The sequence below is a fragment of the Haplochromis burtoni genome, unplaced genomic scaffold, assembly GCF_018398535.1.
Source record: "Haplochromis burtoni strain Fernald_Lab_line unplaced genomic scaffold, NCSU_Asbu1 Contig_2, whole genome shotgun sequence".
NCBI lineage: Eukaryota > Metazoa > Chordata > Actinopteri > Cichliformes > Cichlidae > Haplochromis > Haplochromis burtoni.
Genome location: NW_024582363.1, coordinates 4,665,199 through 4,685,027, shown reverse-complemented (window position 1 = coordinate 4,685,027; position 19,829 = coordinate 4,665,199).

Genomic DNA, 19,829 nt, shown 5'->3' with positions numbered 1-19,829 from the left:
CTAATTAATTAGTGGAGTAATTGTAGCAAATGAATGTCCAAACAACAAACACTGTCCTCTGCACTTCTGACTGGGGCTCATTATTTTCTTATTTATCCTGCATAAATAACCTCAAATTATCCATAAAACCGTAACACTTTAGATTTCTCCCCACTTCATCTGGCTCTGATTAATGTTTTTACAGCATGGATTTAAATGTGCTGGAGAGACGACCCGTGCATGTATGGGCCCCAGAGGAGGAGAGCTGTGACTCCTTAAACCGAGAAAAAAAAAATTCTCTTTGTTTTCTGTAAAGGGACACGTCGTTCTAAATTGCTTCCATGTGGCCTCAGTCAGTGTGGATCTGAGGAGTGAGGTGGCAACAGATAATAATGCAAATAAAACGCATGGCAGTTAAAGCGAATATACCAGCTGTGCTGTTTGAAATCACTCGTCGTCACTCAGCCGGCTGTGTGGGCGTGTGATTGCTGGAATGGGACAGAGTGGAGCATGATAAACTTACAGTCTCACTTATGGAAATGTTTGCATGAGCTCTTGACGGATGAGCGGCACTTGTGTTTGCTGCAGTCTGAAAGAGTTCCCTATCTGTATCTACCAAGACCACAGTAGCAGGTGTCTAATGTGACCATTTTGGTTATTCAACACATGAGTCCATTATGACCGCTGAGCCGTGAGAAGAATGGGGGTAAGGAGGGCTGCTCCTTTAAATGGAATCTTTAATTTCACAGGCCTCTTGATATCCCGCCGCAGTTGCAATTGTGTAACAGAAAAGAGGAATCAAGGCTTTTGAAAGCACATTAAGCAGAAAGCAATTAACCAACACACAGTAGTTAATTTTTGTATTAATACTTCAACAGCTGGTGCAGATTGCTTCCTCATTTTTATCTCTGCTCCAGCTGTTCTTCCACCGACAAGAACATTAAAGAGGATTTGTCCATAATAAAGTGGCTCCATATATAGATACCTCGCTGAGAAACGGAACCCGTGGGGAATGTGGATTTACATATAGAAAAAAGTTGGGGAAACGGACGCCTTTTCAATACCCCGTTGGTCTTCCTTTCAGTGAGCACCTCAAGTAGGAGCTGTTTCAAAGCCCCCTTTCCTTGTCTACTGAGTGTTGGCGTTGGTGTACATTTCAAAGTCCTTTATTGACATCCTCTACAGATGTGCTGCTCGGAGGAACATTTGTTATATTGTGAAATGGGTACTAAAGGCAAGGCCCATGAACATTTGATTAATGCTCATACATATGGTGTGCCGTGAAGTGTCTCGGTTCTTTTCTAAAAAGCCAGAAGGATGGGGATAAAAAAAAAAGTAAAACAAATTAAATGACATTTTTTGAAATACATTTCTCTGGGCAACATCTTTCCATATTAAGGATTCCATATGAGGATAATGTGGCTTCTATTTCTTTCTCTAAAATAATAAAATCAATGTTTTATGTTTTTGGATCAACCCAGGCAATGAGAGGGCCTGCCCATGGGGTCTTAGCTGACTGTCAAAACAAACAAACCAGGAACAAGTTGAGACAGGCTGCCACTAGTGCCACATCCATCCTGTCTTAAACCAGAGTAAACCACAAGACATGTACTTATGCACCCAGGCAGTTGCCACATCATGCCACATGCCTGCTTGATTAAGTGAGTGCAAGGTATGGCTCAATGGCAAGCCTTGGGCTGGGAAGGAACTTTTCTCACGTTTTTGTTATAAAGAGATAAACTGATACAGATTTTCAAGTCATTTCTTTCTTTCTTTTTCTTTTTTTAGAGAAAGATAGGTTTAGACTTACAACATTCTTACCTGACAGGGTAAATTCTCCTTTTTACAGCAGAATCTATGCATGATACCATGAACTGAGCTGGTATAATAGAGAGATTTGGAGGATTTATGTGGTGTTCTGTGATTGAACATAATTGAGAAAGTGCTTGACACTTGATAGGGATTTATAGTGCCACTTACCCAAAGAAATGTTTTTCTTTTGGCTCATATTCTAAATTCTGGTCTTAAGCGAGATGACTGATTCTGTGCATGAAGATTCACGACACTAATTAAAACAATATTGCTGTGACTTTAAAGCCGCCAGATTATTTAAACGCACTGGAGAAATTGATTTACAAAGGGGCAACTAATGTTTTTTTTTTCTTCCATTCTCACCGCACGCTATATTTGCTGTGTTGCTTAGATACTTCGTGTTAATGAGTGATGCACAGAGAAAAGTGCACTGTTGCCACTTTTTGCAGCACAGAATTAGTGGCAAACATTATGAGAGTTCAAGCCATTAAAATAAGAAATAGGTCTTAATTTATAGCTTTGGTCTGTTTGTCATTTGGCTTCGCTACTGCTTTGTTGCATAAGCATGTGTGGAATAATTACGGACACAGTGAGATGGGATTCATAATAAGGGTTGAGGATTATGAGGACTGTGCAGGAGGAGGAGACTGCGGCCTCCTGCAGCAGCGCCTCCAGATGTGCAGATAGGGGCCGCAGCTTTGTGTGGTTCCACTTTTAACGCAGTGGGAGAGGAGCACGTCTTGTGAAGTTGATGCGCCAAGTCCAGCGTGTGCTTCCATGTGTGTGTAATGGTACCACCTTCATGATCAAATATTTCAACTTGCATGTCATATGCGTGTGTTTCAGAAAACGTGTTGGCTGGACTTTTCTTCTTGTGGCTGACAGTTTTACAACAACTGCCAGAGAAAGATGGGCTGTCTGTAAAGCATATGCTTGGGACGCAACGATTTATTAGTGACAGTTTACCTGATTTCACCCTGCTAGTCCTGACACACAATCAAAACGCAGTCTTTCAGACACACACAAACCCATTCCCCCATGTTACCCCACCTCTCACCTAGATGTTTAAATGTCATTGCTAAGTGCTTCTTGCCTCAGATCATCTGCTCAGCTGGTTGTTCTGGTAACACACTTCAACATCCCTCATGCCGCAGCCGAGCGGCACACGGGCCATTCGGGGTGGCACCGCACAGACTATTCCCATCCAACTTCCTCAATGGGGCTCCAGGGAACCAGGTGTTACTTCCCCCTGCTCTTTCTCTTCTTTTCCAGGGTGTTTGAGGCCGCACTGCACACTAGAAGGGTGGAAGACATTAAGGTTCAGCTACAGACTTCGAGTCAGCTCATTTGCCAAACTGCTTGACATGAGAGTGCGGCAAGACTGAAGAAACCATAAGTCGTATCAAAGGCATAGCAGCACATTTATTAGCCTGTTTCCTTTGTCAGAGAGGAGCCACATGGTCAAACTGAACTGAGATAGCTTTGTTGAGAGCACGAAATGTTATTTGTGTCAAAGCCGTACATTGTTGGTGGGGGCACCAAAATTAGATGGCTAAAGATAGACACTGTTGAGTCTTTTTGTTTCATTTTTACGATGCATTTTGGTGTTTATTGAATTATTTCATTGGTTCTCCCTGAACCAGCTGGTCTCCTCCTCACATGTTAGCTCTGGTGTTGTTAATAATAGAAATTCTCATAGCGTGTTGTTGTCTGCCTCTGGGAAATGTCTTTGACACTGGCTCAATGGCCTGCCACCGCACACACACCCAAGCATGTTGGCCATTGACAGTACCATAGCTGTATATTTCTGTGTTCTGGCTCCGACAAGCACGCTGGATAAATCCAATGTCAGTGTGAGTGCCATTGCCACTGTTTCAGCCACCCACACAGCTGTGGACAGCTGTTGGGACATGGTAGCCCTGCGTCTCAAAGTATAGGCCGTGCACCGACTTTTTCCATAACTCCCTAGTGTTGTATTAAGTCTTTATAGCCCTATATTCACTTATATGTGAACCTAGGTTTTACATGCCAAAACAATCTGCCCTCTTTGTACTCTGTCAGCAGCTCAGACTGTACTTTTTCCTAGCCTGCTTTTATTCACCGAACATGTCTTCTGACTTTCCTGTGATCACCTATGATATAGTAATGGAGCACACAGCCTTTGATGGCCTGAACCAATAGCTAAAATGATGATTATAGTCCATGCCTGGTCGTGAAGAGACAGCAAGAGAGTTCACTTTTTGTTCCAAAAAGCTTTGCTTTGATTTTTCCATTTCAAAGTCTGGTATCATACAAATATGTCGGGCAGAGATTATGCCACCCCTCCCTCTCCCATTTTGTACATGCTGCTCTCATCATTGAGAATAGAATGGATCCATAATAACTTGCACATGTCCCATTTTTGTCTTTGTGGTTTTCATTCGGCTATAAATTGAAGGTAGACACTTTTTTCTTTGTGTGATGTGTAAGACAGGTTTAAATGGATGTAATTTCACTTTGAAGCAATTGTGACTCATTAAATGGTGCCAGTTAGCGTGTACATTGCTGGTGGTTGCTGGAGCAGCGTAAGGGCCTGCCGAGCCACTGTGATTCAAGCCCTTCAGATCAGAAAAAAAGACATCTGGCACCCATTCGGGTGAGAAGAAGAGTGCCAACACGAACACATTAGGCGACGGACCAAATGCTCACAACCCCAGCCTAACACGGAGCGCATGACAACCAAAATCGAAACCTTTCGGCGAGCTTCAGCATTTGCACTTCATTCTGCTTTGTATTCGCTCTAAAGATTTCCCTTCCTTGACGCCAGTGCTCTCTGTAGTGAAACTGATCCTTATTGAATTATGAAGGAAGCAGCGCACAGCCGTGTAGCCCAGCAACTCTCAAATCCGCTGTGGTCGGCATAAAGAGAATGGTTAATTTTTACATTAGAGAGACTAAAGCTGATTTGGTGAGTGGCGTGTTGTCACTACTTTACAAATGACCCCTAAACCTTCTGGTTCCTATTGGTACATCCCTTCCCACCCTTTCACAGCTTAGCTGACAAGCCACATCTCTTAGGAACACAAGCAGTATGTCATTTGATAACACATACAATTCATGTCTGCTAACATTCTCAGCAGCACTGGTTTTGCTTACTTATCCTCAGTTCTTGAAAAAGTTGCTTTTCACTCTGAACATCTGCACGAGTTTTTGATGGAAAACAGCGCTGTAAGAATACTAGTTTGGAATTTTGTTGGGCTGACACCCATCCAGTATTTGAAGGCCTGCTTGTGGTTCCAGATATTGCAATGTATCTGAACATTATTTTCATAAAAAAGGGCAATAAAGGCTCGTTTTGGGAATGTAAAATCCATGGTTAAAATTACTGCATTACATGTCTTTAAATTAAAGCAACAAGAGATTTAAATCTTTTTTTCTCTCTTCGGATTTGGGTCAAGAATGTTTAATTAAGACGCCACAAAAAACATACCATATGCTCATTTTTCATCTCCATGTTTTACAAGCAGCATTAATTTTTTTAAATACTATCTGTCAGCCAGGTTTGTGGTATTTGAATTGATACGTGCTCTAGAATATATGCACCCCACAGATTTATAGTACATCATTTGATTTAGCAGGCTCAGCACGGCTTGCCAATAATGGCCCGGAAAAGTGACCATGCTGCTTTTTAGTTATTTTTCAAAACTGTTGAAGAACTATTCTTTGAAGCCTTTAAGTGATCAGCTGTAAGTCGGTGAGGAGCATATGTTTTCAACTGGGTTTTCTTACAAGTAAAGGCAAGATAATTAAATTGTTTTTTAAAAAGGCAATACTGCTGTGGCACTTAGTCTAACCTGAAATTGATTTTATATTTTAATCCAAAGAATTCCATTCATACCATATTGTCTATTACTTTCTCCACAACCAGTCCTTTTCCAAATCAGTCCATCCTAAACATCCTGCTGTCAGGGCTGTGGGCAAGTAAATCACAGTTAGGCATTATTTCATTCAAATAGTAGATATCTTGTTTCAAGAGTAAACTGCAACATCTTGACTGCGACTCTTTACGGAAAACTCTGGAGCGGTGGTCCACGTCTGACCTCGGGGATATGCTAACACTGCGGCTTCACCGAGATTTAACAGTTGTCATGAAATCATTAAATTGAGACCGCCGCATCTGGCAGTCAGACAATAACGGCGGTACATCACAGTGCAGCTTTTTAGTGCCAAGGAGCTGTGACTCATTTCTGATAAACATCTGCATCATAAAATAAAAGCGTGGCCTTGCTTGCATCTCGGTAATGGTACAGTGAATATCAGTTATGCGAGCAAGCGGCTTTTTTCAGTGAACCGTAGTTTATTCAAAACGTACATCCGCATCTGATAAAAAATACTGGGCACAGATCGAGTGAGGATTGTCATTGTTTCCACATTTTACATGTGACAATAAGTACAATATTGATGCAATTGGAGTATTTCTCCATTACACAGTTACATAAACAGTCTTACCATTGCCACTGCAATGAATATGTTTGGATTATATGAAAAAGTTCATTTCTTTAAAGTGTCTGTGCAACATGAATACATGAAGCTGATTATCTCATGTCCTTAGGATATATGAGGATATATTTTTGCTGTGTTTAAGTGCAGATGTCAAAAATGTTTAAAATGCTAGCATCCAATCTTCACACTGTTATCAGGTATCTATTCCTTCTAGTAGAAACACTGCAATGTAAACTACTCTCACATTACTACAACATAAGACAAAGCACAATATGCTTAATTTAGAGCTACATACACAGTTGATAATATTCTTTCGGGCTAGTTTCATTTAGGGGATAGAAAAGTACAAATAAATCCCCATTTCACTTGATGTAAAAGGACAAAGAAGGATTTCCCAGTGGAAATTAATGTGGCTTAGAGCATTAAAGGGACATCTGGTGATTTTTTTTTCCTCCAAATCAGTCCTGGCAACAAAAAAGTAAACTGAGATTGCCTGCATCTGCAGAAGTCAATAAGATCACAAAAAAACTGTTTGCTGGATGAGGACAGAAAATATGAGCTTATTTTCAAGTTGTCCTCCATACGTGTTAGACACAATTAAAAAAAAAAGTCTGCAAGCCAAGTGCTAATCAATATCCTTTCCCTTTCTTTTTAATCAGACGGTGATATTTTTAATTTGTTTGTTTGTTTGTTGCTCAGATACGAGGCTGTATCTAGAATATTTATTTGGCCCCGAGGTTCCTCTCGCTTTGGTTTAAGTAAGCATTTTGCATCGTTAGCAGTCCCTGTGGAATTCTCTAATGACAGTCCCAATTTGGAGTTTTAATTCAGTGCTAAACAGAAAACACTCTTCTCTGCAGCTGGCTGGTATGAAAAACTGCCTCTATCACAGGCCAAAGCCATTGTTTTACAAGTGGAAACCCCAACGACAATTATGCCTTACTGGTTATGGTTTGGCCGAGGGAGATGGCAGAAGCTCTCGCTTCAGTGGTACTCCCAAAATGTGGCTTTCCACAGTTAAGGCGAAACAAACAAACAAAAACAAACAGACAAAGAGCCTGAAAATTAAACTGACATGAGGGGATAACACCAGCGAAGACACAATGACATAAGTGAGAGTTTCCAGAGCTGTCACTCCAGTAAATTCTAGAGACTGAATAACGCACATAAATGGAGGATTAGTGGTCAACCTTGAAAACACATGTGCTGAAAGCAAAGCTGGTGGAGCAGAGAAGGAAGTTTGGCACGTGCAGCAGCTGTGTGGTTGTAGGCACTGCAGGGCTCTTTGATCTTCTGTACTCAGGTGTGACAGGGCCTTGGCAAACAGTGAGCCTGTTGCAGGCTGAGGCTGAGGCTGGACGGGCCCATATGGTCTCAGTGAGAGCGTGAGAAAGGGCACCTGCCGTGAAGCAAAGAACAACTCAACAAAGTGAAACTTTCTGAGGCAGTACTGGTGCTCAGGATGTGTCAGCTAGGATTTAAAAATAATGTTTAGCGTTTTATTGAAGTGTCTCGGTTCTCCAGATGGATGGATTTGATTAAAACTAGACAGCACAAAGACAGCTTTAAAGCAATTTTAGGGAACTGTATGAGATTAAGGACACATCTGACATGATCCATACTATTCTGGTATTGTGAGTTCCACCCATGTCTTGTTAGAGTTGAGTGCATTCAAAATAATCCTTTTTCACTGTCTGCTGGCAATGCTGTGTTCATCTTTTATAAACTGGTACCACTATAAAGGATGATTACCTCAGCATTAATGGCCCCAAGGCTGATTGCATCTCATATTGCAACTGTCATTGTGTTGACCCTTTCATCAGCAGTGATCAGCTAAGCTCCAAAGGAGCCTAATAGGCTGGGGTATATAAAACACAGTGCCATCATCAACTCAGCAAATTCACAGTTCGTCTGGTAACCCGTCTTAAGGTCTTTCAATAAATCAGTCCAAGCAAGGATTTATGAAAACGACTGAGTGAACCCAGAGGTCACAGGCGGTTTAATTTGATACTTGGCAGTAAATCCTCTAATTGTTTTCCAATGCGCCTTTACAGTTGTACAATAATACCACAAGAATACTAGCTTGCATATCTGGATACATAAAAGGAAACAAAATATCATTTTTATGTGCTGTCTGCTGGACACACCTATGTTTAATAACATTTTGCATTTGATTTTGCCCTATAAAACCTTGTCTGCAAAATAGGAAATTAGCCTGTTACCCTAATGCTTAATGAGTTGCATGTTTTTTAGGAATCCAAGTGAACCATTACTGCCATTTTGTCATGATTTGGCGGGCTGCGTTTTAGTCCTGGGCTCTATTATTTCTTATGGGCTAATTAAGACATTAGCTGTTATAGAAATTCCTGCACACTCGTTGTGGAATCAAACTGTCGTCTTTTGACTTGTTCCAACTCCCCCGGTGCCTGGGCAGAGCTCAGGCCTGAGGTTTTTTTTCTTTCTTTTTGTTGTTTTTTTCTTTCCCCTCTGCAGCTGTGATTTCTGGAGCAGACACATGAGTTAGCAACCACTGTGACCTTTCTGACCCCATCATCGTCCATCCAACACGATAACCTGACGATTCAGACAGATTAAATGTTGAATTCTTTCAGTATATCCTGAGCAGCAAGGCCATCTCCTTCTGCTTCTAGTTTTCACTGCTCCCTGACTGGAGTTTGTTAACTCTGTCATTTGCAGGGAGACTTTACAAAGGTCACTGTCTGTGTATTTTTCATTAACAACTCAGCGGTGCTCACTCCTCAGCTGGATAATGAGAACCATCGCCTCTGCAGATCTGGAGAAACATTTTTGGTGTCAGCAAATGTCGCAGCTTGATGGCATATAAATGTAATTTATCAGCGTGTTTATGTTGCTGGTTTAGTAGGACATTTTTATGCCCCACTAGAGCAGGGATGCTGTGTCAGTGCATAATGACAATGTCACTTGCAATAACAGACAGATTTGGTATTTGTGGCGTCATCTCATAAAGAAGCTCTGCACAGTTTGTGAACTGTGACAACTTTATGATTGTCTTTTTACTCTCTTTAGGATAACTTTTTGATATGAGTACACTACACTATTACACGAGCAAGACATGAGAACAGACTTATCTTTGAACAAGATTTTTTATCCAGATTCGTTCCTTAACTATTTGTATTGTAATATTTTATTTAAAAGCAATGCATTCAAGTCCTAATCGAGACAGTACGTCTAAAAGTACTGGACCAATGGAAAGGGGGTCAAATGCCATTGACTATTTCATGTGCAGCTCACATTTGGTTCATGCACATAATGATGCTGTGGTCTTCAAACGTGCTTCTCCAGCTCTCACATCATCCCCTCACATGTCTTTGTGGGAATGGACACTTTTATGGCAGCACTAAAAGAAACTGGCTGAACGTCTATGTTTGATCCTTCCAGGGAGTAGAAAAAAGGGTAATACTTTAATCAGTTGAGTACCTTTTGTTTTTGTGCGTGGGCTTAACAGCACTGTAACACAAAGTAATTGTCAGACTAATTTTGGCTTTTAACCCAGCCCCTTGCAGTTCCAGAATTTTCCAACGTGTTGTCTTCATCACATTTTGAAGACATGTCCCAAGTGTTGTGGGCCAAACTGTGCTGTCAATGATAATTAAACAGACTGACAGCTACAAAGAGGGAAGAGGCTCCTCGGTATCTTGTAAACAAGTTGCAAAATGGAAAAGAATGGTACAAACCTCAGTTTGGCCCGTGATGCTGCCACAGTATTGGTTATAACTGATCAAAGGCTTTGCGCTATTGGATAATGGCCATGCTAGCAGTACAGCCAGTGGCAAGTCACCATGGAGAAGCTTGATAACAGAGCTCATTTGAATTTAGCCTTCTTGCAACAGAGGTTTTGCATGCCAACTTATCCACGAAATGTGCATTCTACATTGGTGATGTCATTTACACTATATCAGAACCAGACCAATCTGATTATCATCACTCTATCAAATCGATCTTGCCTTTTTTTTTTAATGTAAGGCAGAGACAGATATAAACAAATAAAACAAAAAAGTAGAAAAGAATCGTCAAAAAAAAGAGAAAGAAAAACCATGAACTCTTTAAACATACTGTGCAATGGCAGGCAGTAAAATCATAAATCCTTTCTTGGATTTGAGACTCAACAAGCCTTTCTTCATTCACTCGCTGTTGCCAGATTTGATTAATAGGTCAGCCATTTTTTAATGGATCACTTCTCTTATGTGCACAATCACACTCTCTGCCGCTCTGAAATGAGAAAAAGAAACACAATTCCTTTTTGTTTTCAGTCTTGTAAACCACAACATTTGTACGTTGTCCAGTAATGACAGTGTCAGATACAACGAGCCCCAGAGGGCCTTCTGGGCTTGACTTCTGAAGGCCACAAGCTGACAGATACATGTAGGAGAACAAGGCAGAGAGGAAGCCTCATCATGACTTTCTGCAACCACCACCCCTGCCCCTCATCGCCAAGACTTCTTCAGTGACCGGGACAGCAGAACCTCAAGTGGATGACATATTCTTATGGCAGATGCTCACAGAAAAACAATGTTTTTGTACAAGGGTGTAACTGCTATTTTTTATCACCAGCAACTCCACAGTGACTGCAGTCTATTAATCTGTAAATCTTTTGCAGAGTTCAAACTGATGAAGTATGGTGAAATGTGTAATCATGTGTCAGCTGTTTGAATTGGATTTAAGAACTAATGTTCTCCCTTTAATGGCCATTTTAGTCATGCTACCAATACTTCAGAACAGGCCCTTACATATACACATCAAGGTCACTCCAAATTTGTATTATAAAGACATTTTTGATTTACCCCAGTTCAGAGTGTAACTCTTGAATGCAGTATCTTTGTCAGTCACTGTTCTTTTTGTTGAATTTATTAGTCTAAAATATATACAGTGCACAAAGTTTTTTGGCACTTTCATTTTTTTTATTTATTTCCTTATCCATTGATTCCAGATTATATTTGAACCACGGCAGACCGAATTCCAACATCTTTATTCTTTTATTTACCGTTCCTGTCACGTTACACGCACAGCTGCAGCTTTCCAGCTGGCAGCTGAACACTTCTACAACAACAACAAGAGCTCAGGAGCTAGCTCACACTATAAGCTGGCAAGGCGTGATTGCGGATGCTGCTCAGGTGCGCCTCCCCTGCAGCGGCACCATAGACCACGCCCCGCCACACAGATATACAGTCACACAAGTAGAGTTACAAAGAAGCAGCTTGAGCAACAAGATAAAAAAGTATTATAGCAGATGGTATGGCCTCCAAAGAGCCCTGACAACATCATACTCTTAAGCTTGATTTAGGCCTGGTGCTAAATCTCTGCAGAGCTTATGGCATAGCCTATGCCAGGTGTAGACAACTCCAGGCCTCGAGTGCCAGCATCCTGCAGCTTTTAGATCTCACCCTGGGTTACACACCTGAATCAAATGATTACTTTATTACCAGGCCTCTGGAGAACTTCAAGAAATGCAGAGGAGGTCATTTAGCCATTTAAATCAGCTGTGATTGATCAAGGACAAATCTGAAACCTGCAGGACACCAGCACTCGAGATATGGAGTCGCCTACCCCTGGCCTATGCCATTGTCTACACCAGGGGTCCCCAATCCCAGTCCACGAGGGCCTGTGTCCCTGCAGGTTTTAGATCTCACCCTGAATTAACACACCTGAATCACATGATTAGTTCATTATCAGGCCTCTGGAGAACTTCAAGACATGTTGAGAAGGTAATTTATCCATTTAAATCAGCTGTGATGGATCAAGGACACATCTAAAACCTGCAAGGACACCGGCCCTCGTGGACTGGGATTGGGGACCCCTGGTCTACACTCATACTCGTGCCCTGGTGTGTCTGCATTACTCTGTCAACATGCCACTTGTTGACAGCGGAGTTTGTTTGTCACTTTGTTCGTTTAAAGAGGAGCAGCCAGAGAACCAGCAACCTTGGTGTTCCTCTTGAGCTAAAGCCACCATGGGCTTTATGCCACTGGGCATTCAAGTTAAAGGTAGTAATTTGTTGTTATTGCAAAACAGTAATATTTCATTTCCATTATTCAATATGTTTAAAAAAGATACCTGTGAAATTATTGTTGCTTTACTAAGAAAGACATTTGCATGGAGTTGATCCTATGTTGAGCCTATACACAGTGTTGCAGACCATCATCTAAATGTTGTAGCTGTTTACTGTTACCAGGGAAAATTTAAAAAAAAATGTAGAACAGCTGATCTTTACGCTACTTGCTTGTACAGCTGTTAAAACTGAGTGTTTATAACAATGAAAACCTTTGTCACCGTTGATGATTTCGCACACTGCTCCCTTTCTCGATCAGCCCCACTTCTCACCCAGTTGGCATTTGGTCTATGCATACCATCGTGCAGTGGAATGCACATTAGCACGTCTGCTAAAAATGAATCCCACTACACAGCTAAAGGGCTAATCAAATAGACACAAACGCACAGTAATTGAATTTGACTATCTGAGCACTGTAATTTAAGCATCTATGTGGATATGTTTCTTGAAATAAATGAATGCATTTAGTATCTTGTGGAGGAAAAACTGACAAAGTTTCCTCTGAGACTCTGACAAAATACACCAATCCACTCTGGCCCAGTGCGGATTATACCTGTGTCAAAATGCCTGACACATCTTCACAAGTCCTTCACAAGTGCAAGTTCTGCATAAGATTGAGATTTCAAAGAGTTACACCACGAGCTGTGATAGTACACACAACTGCCTGTGTAAGTGATGAATCTTTACAAAGAGGCCTTCAGCATCCCAGGAGATGTCCTCATCTTTTCTGAGAAGGAGAGGTAACACAGAGGACAAACCAAACCAGACACTGGAACTATCTTTTCTAATGTATATTTATAGCACTTCACTTGGATTTAAAAAGTTTAAAAACGTATCTAAGAATGCCAAATATCTTTGATCCCCCCTCTCAGTATAATGCAAACAGATAATTATGTTTACTTTTTTCTGGCTATTGATATATACATGGTTTACCTTATGAATATAACAGACAGTATCAAAGATAAGTGTGTTCCTACAAGGATGCTTTGTGGCTGCTCTCTAGTCTGCAATTTGTCAGTGTGATATTTTTATTCGCTTTCACATCTCCACTGGCACTAATGGCTTGTGGTCTGACAAATAAGAAAAACATCTTAAGAAACCTTCAATATGGCTCCATTAGTAATGCTTTATTTTTCTTTTGATTTGATTTTTTTTTTATAGTTTTTCCTTTAATGTCATCTGCATTTGTGGGTGGTTTACAGGTGAGTTCACATAAAGGTTAGTCAAACCTTTTCTATTGGACAAGCCAGCGGTGGTGAGGTTTAATCAGCCAGCAGTGATGCTGCCGCTCATGTCTCTCCCCCTGTTTGAAGATAACATCAACTTGAGCTTATTTCAGATACATTCTGAGTCATAATACATTTTCCGCAGACATTAATAACTGATGAAAAAAAGAAAGCAAAGAGTTTAAAGTAAGAGCAGCCATTAAAATATAATAGGGGAAAGTATAGAGTCGGCTTACCTCTGACTGCTGATCAGTCATGCTCCTTCTCTTAAGTTTGATCCCCTCTTCGCTCCATGCTAGTCAATCATCAGGAACAATAAACCAAGTTGCTGCAGGCGTGACAGTGCGGAGAGCGGAGAGGAGCACGGTGGCTACTCGTCAGACTAATTAACCATACAGACAGGGCCCGGCGCCATAACCCAAGACAATTCCAATCTGAAGGGCTGTAATTGAACTGACAAGTTAATTACAGGCTGATATTATCGTGCGTTCCTTGTAACACCCCTCTACAACCCCCTCCCCTTTTCCTCCTTTCCTCTTGTCTCATTCTCTTTCCCGTTCTCTCAAAACTACCCTACCTCCCATCCTCAGATGTGTTAATTAACAACAGTAGCCCAACAGGTTTCGAGCTTACACACATGCCCCCCTGTACTCCTGACCTTTTCACCTGTGCTGGATCTATAATTAAACAGAAATAAGTCCACTTTGTCTCATTTTCATTTACAACATTTATGAGCTGCACTTTGTAGACGGAAAACTCCCACCAGCCCCGGCAGCAGCACCACAGCCACAAGCCCCTCGGCTCAGCCTTCTCCACCCGATCCCACCCTGCACCTCTGTGCACCTCTGTAATTAGCGTTAGCATCTTCTTTAAACAAGCTACATAAAGTTTAGTGGCAGGATTAAATCAGATCATTACCATAATATGGCTGTGCAATTTGCCCCTATCTCTCTGCTTTTCCGCCACATCAAAGCCCTGCGGAGCACTGGTGTAATTGGGCCATGCCGCCTTGTCAAGATGATTCAGCCTGATGGCTGCTCCTCTCACTGAAAAACCTCCTGGGCATGATAATTAATGGAGAAGAAAGTCAAGTCAACATGAAGAGAAGAAGAAGGAGGAGAGAAAAGGAACTTAAAAAAAACTTTGGACAGCTCCACATGAATATTTCACACCTCTGACTTATTCAAAATTAACATTATCAATTTGATGCATAATGGATATTAACTTTGTCAACGCTGTTTCCTTTTAACATAGCTGTGTTTTTCATGATGTCTCCCAATCTGAGACCTTATGTTGTGACCTTACGAGTGGTTCCAGTGATGTAAGCGGAATGAAATCAAAGTTTGTTTGGCTCGTTGTATCCATCTTAGATCAGTGTTGTCATTCCTGATTAGGTGTCGACGTGAGGACAGCTGCCATTCATTGAGTTCACGTTGATTTTGAAGCTGATTTCCCTTTGGAGTTAAGATAACAAACTGTGTCTTGTGTATCTATTATAATTTTCTTTTCAAATCGTCTCGTGAGACCAGTGCCAATGGAATTACGACAGCCTCGGCGTGTTACACAAAATCAGTTTTCTTTGATAATTTACATCATGATGTCACCTTGTGGGAAGAATACATATTATAGGCCTGCTGTGCCTTTGTTGACACTCTTTGCCAACACACTTTGGTAATGAATAAGGCAAAGCTTCAAACACAGACAGGTGCTGGGCGTCTAGTAACTCTCACTGAATATCCGGAGTAGAGAGTCAGCCTGGGTCACTGTTGATTTGTTGCAAATTAGCACCATATGTTTTATCTCCGAGTTTACATATGAATGACTCAAAACACAGAAAGGGAGGCTGAGAGTGGGCGAGGGGATGAATATCGATGATTCCTCTGTATGCTGGGTTTGGGGAAGATGTGAGGGGGAGCAGAATGGTGCCTGCCATTCAAATGTCCGTCATCTGTTCAGCCAGTAAGGAAGGACAGACAATGCCAGTGACAGTTGGTGACAGAGACAGCTGGTTGTCTCACTAGCCCCTGCCTGTGATCCACTGCGAGGTGACACCTCGCCCAAAAAAAGAGAAGGAAAGTGGGGAAAAAAAGAAAATCTCAGACTAATCAAAACAGCAGGCCAGACACCCTGCCTGCACCAACAGGAGACCAATGCCACAATGACGCCCGGCTGGCACATCAGACAATACTTTCTCTGTCACAGTGCCCCGCAACTCCGTCTTCCTCCTTCCATCTGCCCTTCTTCAAGTCTTCACCCACCAGCATCAGGGGCACTGGGGGTTGTCAGCTAAAGCCAAGTAACCTTTCTGCTCTTTCATTTCTTCCACCCCAAATTTGAATATGAAAAGGGACTCACTCCTACCCAGTCAAAGACCATCACTTTAATGACATTTGGCAGTCATTTGATTTATTAGGTTTTAGAGGGAGGGGAGAAGAAATCCACTAAATATTTCATATGCCATGCTAATCCTTGTAATATTGCCAGCTGAAGCCATGTACCTGCACCGCTAAGACGTGAGGCACATGGATTTCTCACAGTCAGATGGCTGGAAATGCCTGTGAGTCTCCTGAATAATAAAATAGCTGTATTGAAATATTTAGACTTTGATTCCCATTAAAGGAATCTTTAAAACATGAGATTTACATTTCAGGAAGAAAAGAATAGTGATAGTAGAGACAGCAATCACAACACACTTGCGCAGAAAAACCTTCAGCCAGTCTGAATAACAGCGTCTCCCTCTGTACTCCCTCTGAAAAGTAAATTTTGAGAGAAACAGACGGTATAGGTTCAAACAAAGAGCACGCTGCCACGGCAGAACAAATGGCTCACAAGGAGCCGTTCGCGTGATAGCATGTGTTGTGTTTCTATGGTTGATGTCGGGTGAAAAGCACAAGTGACGAGAGATAGGGCCTACACATATATAAAACATTCTGTGACAAAAGTAGCTTCAGAACTGGGAATGAAAGGAAATGAGGTGTCAGCAGTTTCATCCCACTCGCAACACTTCTCTCATCTCAGCCCTGTTTGACATTTCCACAGCTGCTCCGAGCAGTAAGCGTCGTACTGAGGATACCAATGCTCTCTTTGTTCGCAGCGCGCTTTGTCCATTTGACTGCGTTCCAGATAGACCGAGAGAAGAGACAAAGAGTGACAGAGACATAAACGGAAGCATGTGGTTGACTATCTGCATCCCCAGACCTTGAGGCCTACGGTTGGCTGACAGTATGCAGGCCTGATGTGGAGGCGCATAGGCAAATGTGCCACATGGTGCCTGGTTCCCTCCAATCTCAGGACACTTCTGGTTAAATTTGTCTCTTCCCACAAGTCCTTGGCAGCCGTGACTGCCTCTTTCATATTTGACATTGACCTTGTGGTGACATCACCCCCTCCAGGCACTGTGGCATCACTGAGAGATATGATGAAAGCATCCAACCATGGCCACCATGACTACACACAAAACAGACACCACTTTGAACCCTCCGTCTCCTTTTGTTTTCAGCGCAGTTTAAGAGCAGGGGTGGTCAGAGGCCAGCGTAGCTTGTCGTAATGTGCGGCTCACGTGTGGCCAGAGCCTGAGTAATGCTGCTTCTTTGGTCGGACCATGTCGAGGGATGTGCCGCAAATATCTACAGACTGAAATAACAACAACTGTACGACAGTAAACGCTACAGAGCTCACGTTTCATTTTTAACCAACCAAAACCAGCATGCTTTTCTATTCTGTTCCACATAACTGCACTGCTGTAGGCTATTTGCAATATGCAATACCCAAAGGCTTTGGAGAAGGTAAGATGAGAATTCACTCTGTTGACTAGAGAAGAAACTGTGATCTTTATGTTCCCAGCAGATTCCCTTACTTTGGGAATATGTGTCAAAGTGGCATGTGTCACATAATAGTATTGTTTGTAAGTGTGACATCTGTGCTCATCTGCATTGCCTTTAAGCTAAGCAAATGTGCATGACAAGGTATGTAAAATGTATTTTATCTATATAGCTTTTCACTTATGAGTGGATAGCTTCTCTCAGCTTTGTGGTGCACATCATGAGGGCCCCTAGGAAGCTTAAGGAAGATGAAAACCCAGAGGAGACACTACACCATACTTGCTGTGAGCGGGATCGTGGGTAATGAAGCAGATGCGAATGAGGCTGTGTATCTTTTGCGTGTCAGTTTGTGCCATATGCGTACGTTTCCTTTATGAGTGCGTGTGCATGGGTGCTCAAGCTGGTGCTGCTAGTTAAATGCGCTAATCATGGCTACCGAGTGTGTAATTGGACATAACAGGCATCACTCGGGCAGAGTGGGCGGGATGAGGCAGCGTGGCTCCTTGAAGGCCCAGCTAGCTAATTTGCACACAGTGATATTCCCACGTTGACAACTGGAGGCAAATAAATGAGCTGGGGAACAGCAGCCAGACAATATGCCACTACGCACCCGCTGCTTGATTTGCCACCAGGGCTTCAGCACCCAGGTAGCACAATTACTGCCCATTCTCTCTCCTTAAATTGTGAAGCGGAAGAGAAGTGACACCCATAAGGCGTGCATCACTGTAATCGAATCTAAATGAAGACTGTGCATAACCAGAGCTCCCACCTGAGACAGTGGGAGAGATGTGACCGTGCCAGCCTGTCAACACCGTGTCAACACACCCGTTCACAGCCCCGTCTGCATGCATAATCACACCAATCATTACAATGTCAATGACGATAATGTAAATATAAAGAGTGGAGGCAGGAAAGATGAGGAAACGGAGAATAGCAGGGAACGACAAGGAAAGGCTCGATTTAAAGAGCTGAAGAAGTGATGGTAAGTGTGAACAATGTAGCAACAGAGAGGGAAAACGTTCAGTTTAATTTTGATCATTTGCACTCTGGTTACTTTGCATCAGCAGGTAGGATGAGCTCACACATCACCTGTGCCAGAGTGTTTCAGGCTGGGTGATACTTTTAGAGGTAAATATGTCATCATTGCATGATGTCACGTTCATAGAAATACTATTTATCTTTTCTTGAGTGTGCTTTCTCTGGGAGTGTTTTGGGAGTGGCCATTAGGATCGACACCACTGAGAGTTCAAAATATCATGCTTAATGAATGACAGTACCTTTAGCTAATGTTAGCATAACAGTGCCAGGCAATGTTCAATAATTGACAGAAAAGTCCCTTAATAAGTCAAATTTTACTTTATATTGACATGCAATGTGACAACCTAAAGATGACTTGTAATTAGCCTTTTTTTTAAACGCCACCGAATTGCATGTAACTATCCAAAAATAATGAGCTATATGCATAGAATATGTCTGGTTCCTGGTTTGACAAGCTTAGATTGTGACATGTGTAGCACAGGTCATTGCACATGGTTGTATCTGATAGCTGGTTAGCAATGTAGCTTGTTACCACCAAAAGGCTGCACAAAAATTGAAGACTGCTGTCACAAAGCCAGTTACTCCTATTAAATCTATACAAAAGAGCCGTCACAATAGAATCTGGGATATTGTTGCTGTTGGTTCTCTACAGTGCCAGTGTGTACAATCTAGTTTTATGTTGCAGAGCCATTCAATAAGGCATTCGTACAGATAGTATGTTTAAAGAACATGGTGCATAAGAAAGAAAAGAGTACGTGATCTTACACAGTTAATATATTTTGTTACAGGTTTCACCCAACTGACCAAAGTTCCAAGACCTGACTTATGATGTTAATTCAGACCTGATTAATTAATCAGTTGTCAAGGATTTTCTTTCTAATGATAAAAAATGACAATAGGTTAGGTGGGGCATAGTTTGGACAGAATAACTGGAAGTCCTTCTGTTTCTATGAGTGTGTATGTGTGAATACGAACTTGCTCACAACTGCAGAAGTTTAAATCATTGCTGGTGTCAGAAGGGACACGCTCCATGCCACCCACCATCATTATCAGCACTTCCTGGTGCCAAAGGGGAAGCATTAAATCTTCTCCACCAGCCCGGCGATTGAGACTGTCACCGTCATTAACCTGAGGTGGCGTCAGTGCAGGCCTCTCAGCCTGTTAGCCACGATCCCCATTGACATCCACACGCCGCTAACCTGCCAGCAACAGAGACGTGTGTCTGTGTAATACTGGAGCCTGCAACCAGCCTGTTTCTGTCACTGCCACCTCTCTCTCAAAAAAAAAAGAAAAAAAAGAAAAAAGAAAAAACTTTTCTCAGTTCATAAGTCAAAACCAATATAAGCATGACCCTTTCGGAGTCACTGATGCAGATCTCAGTGA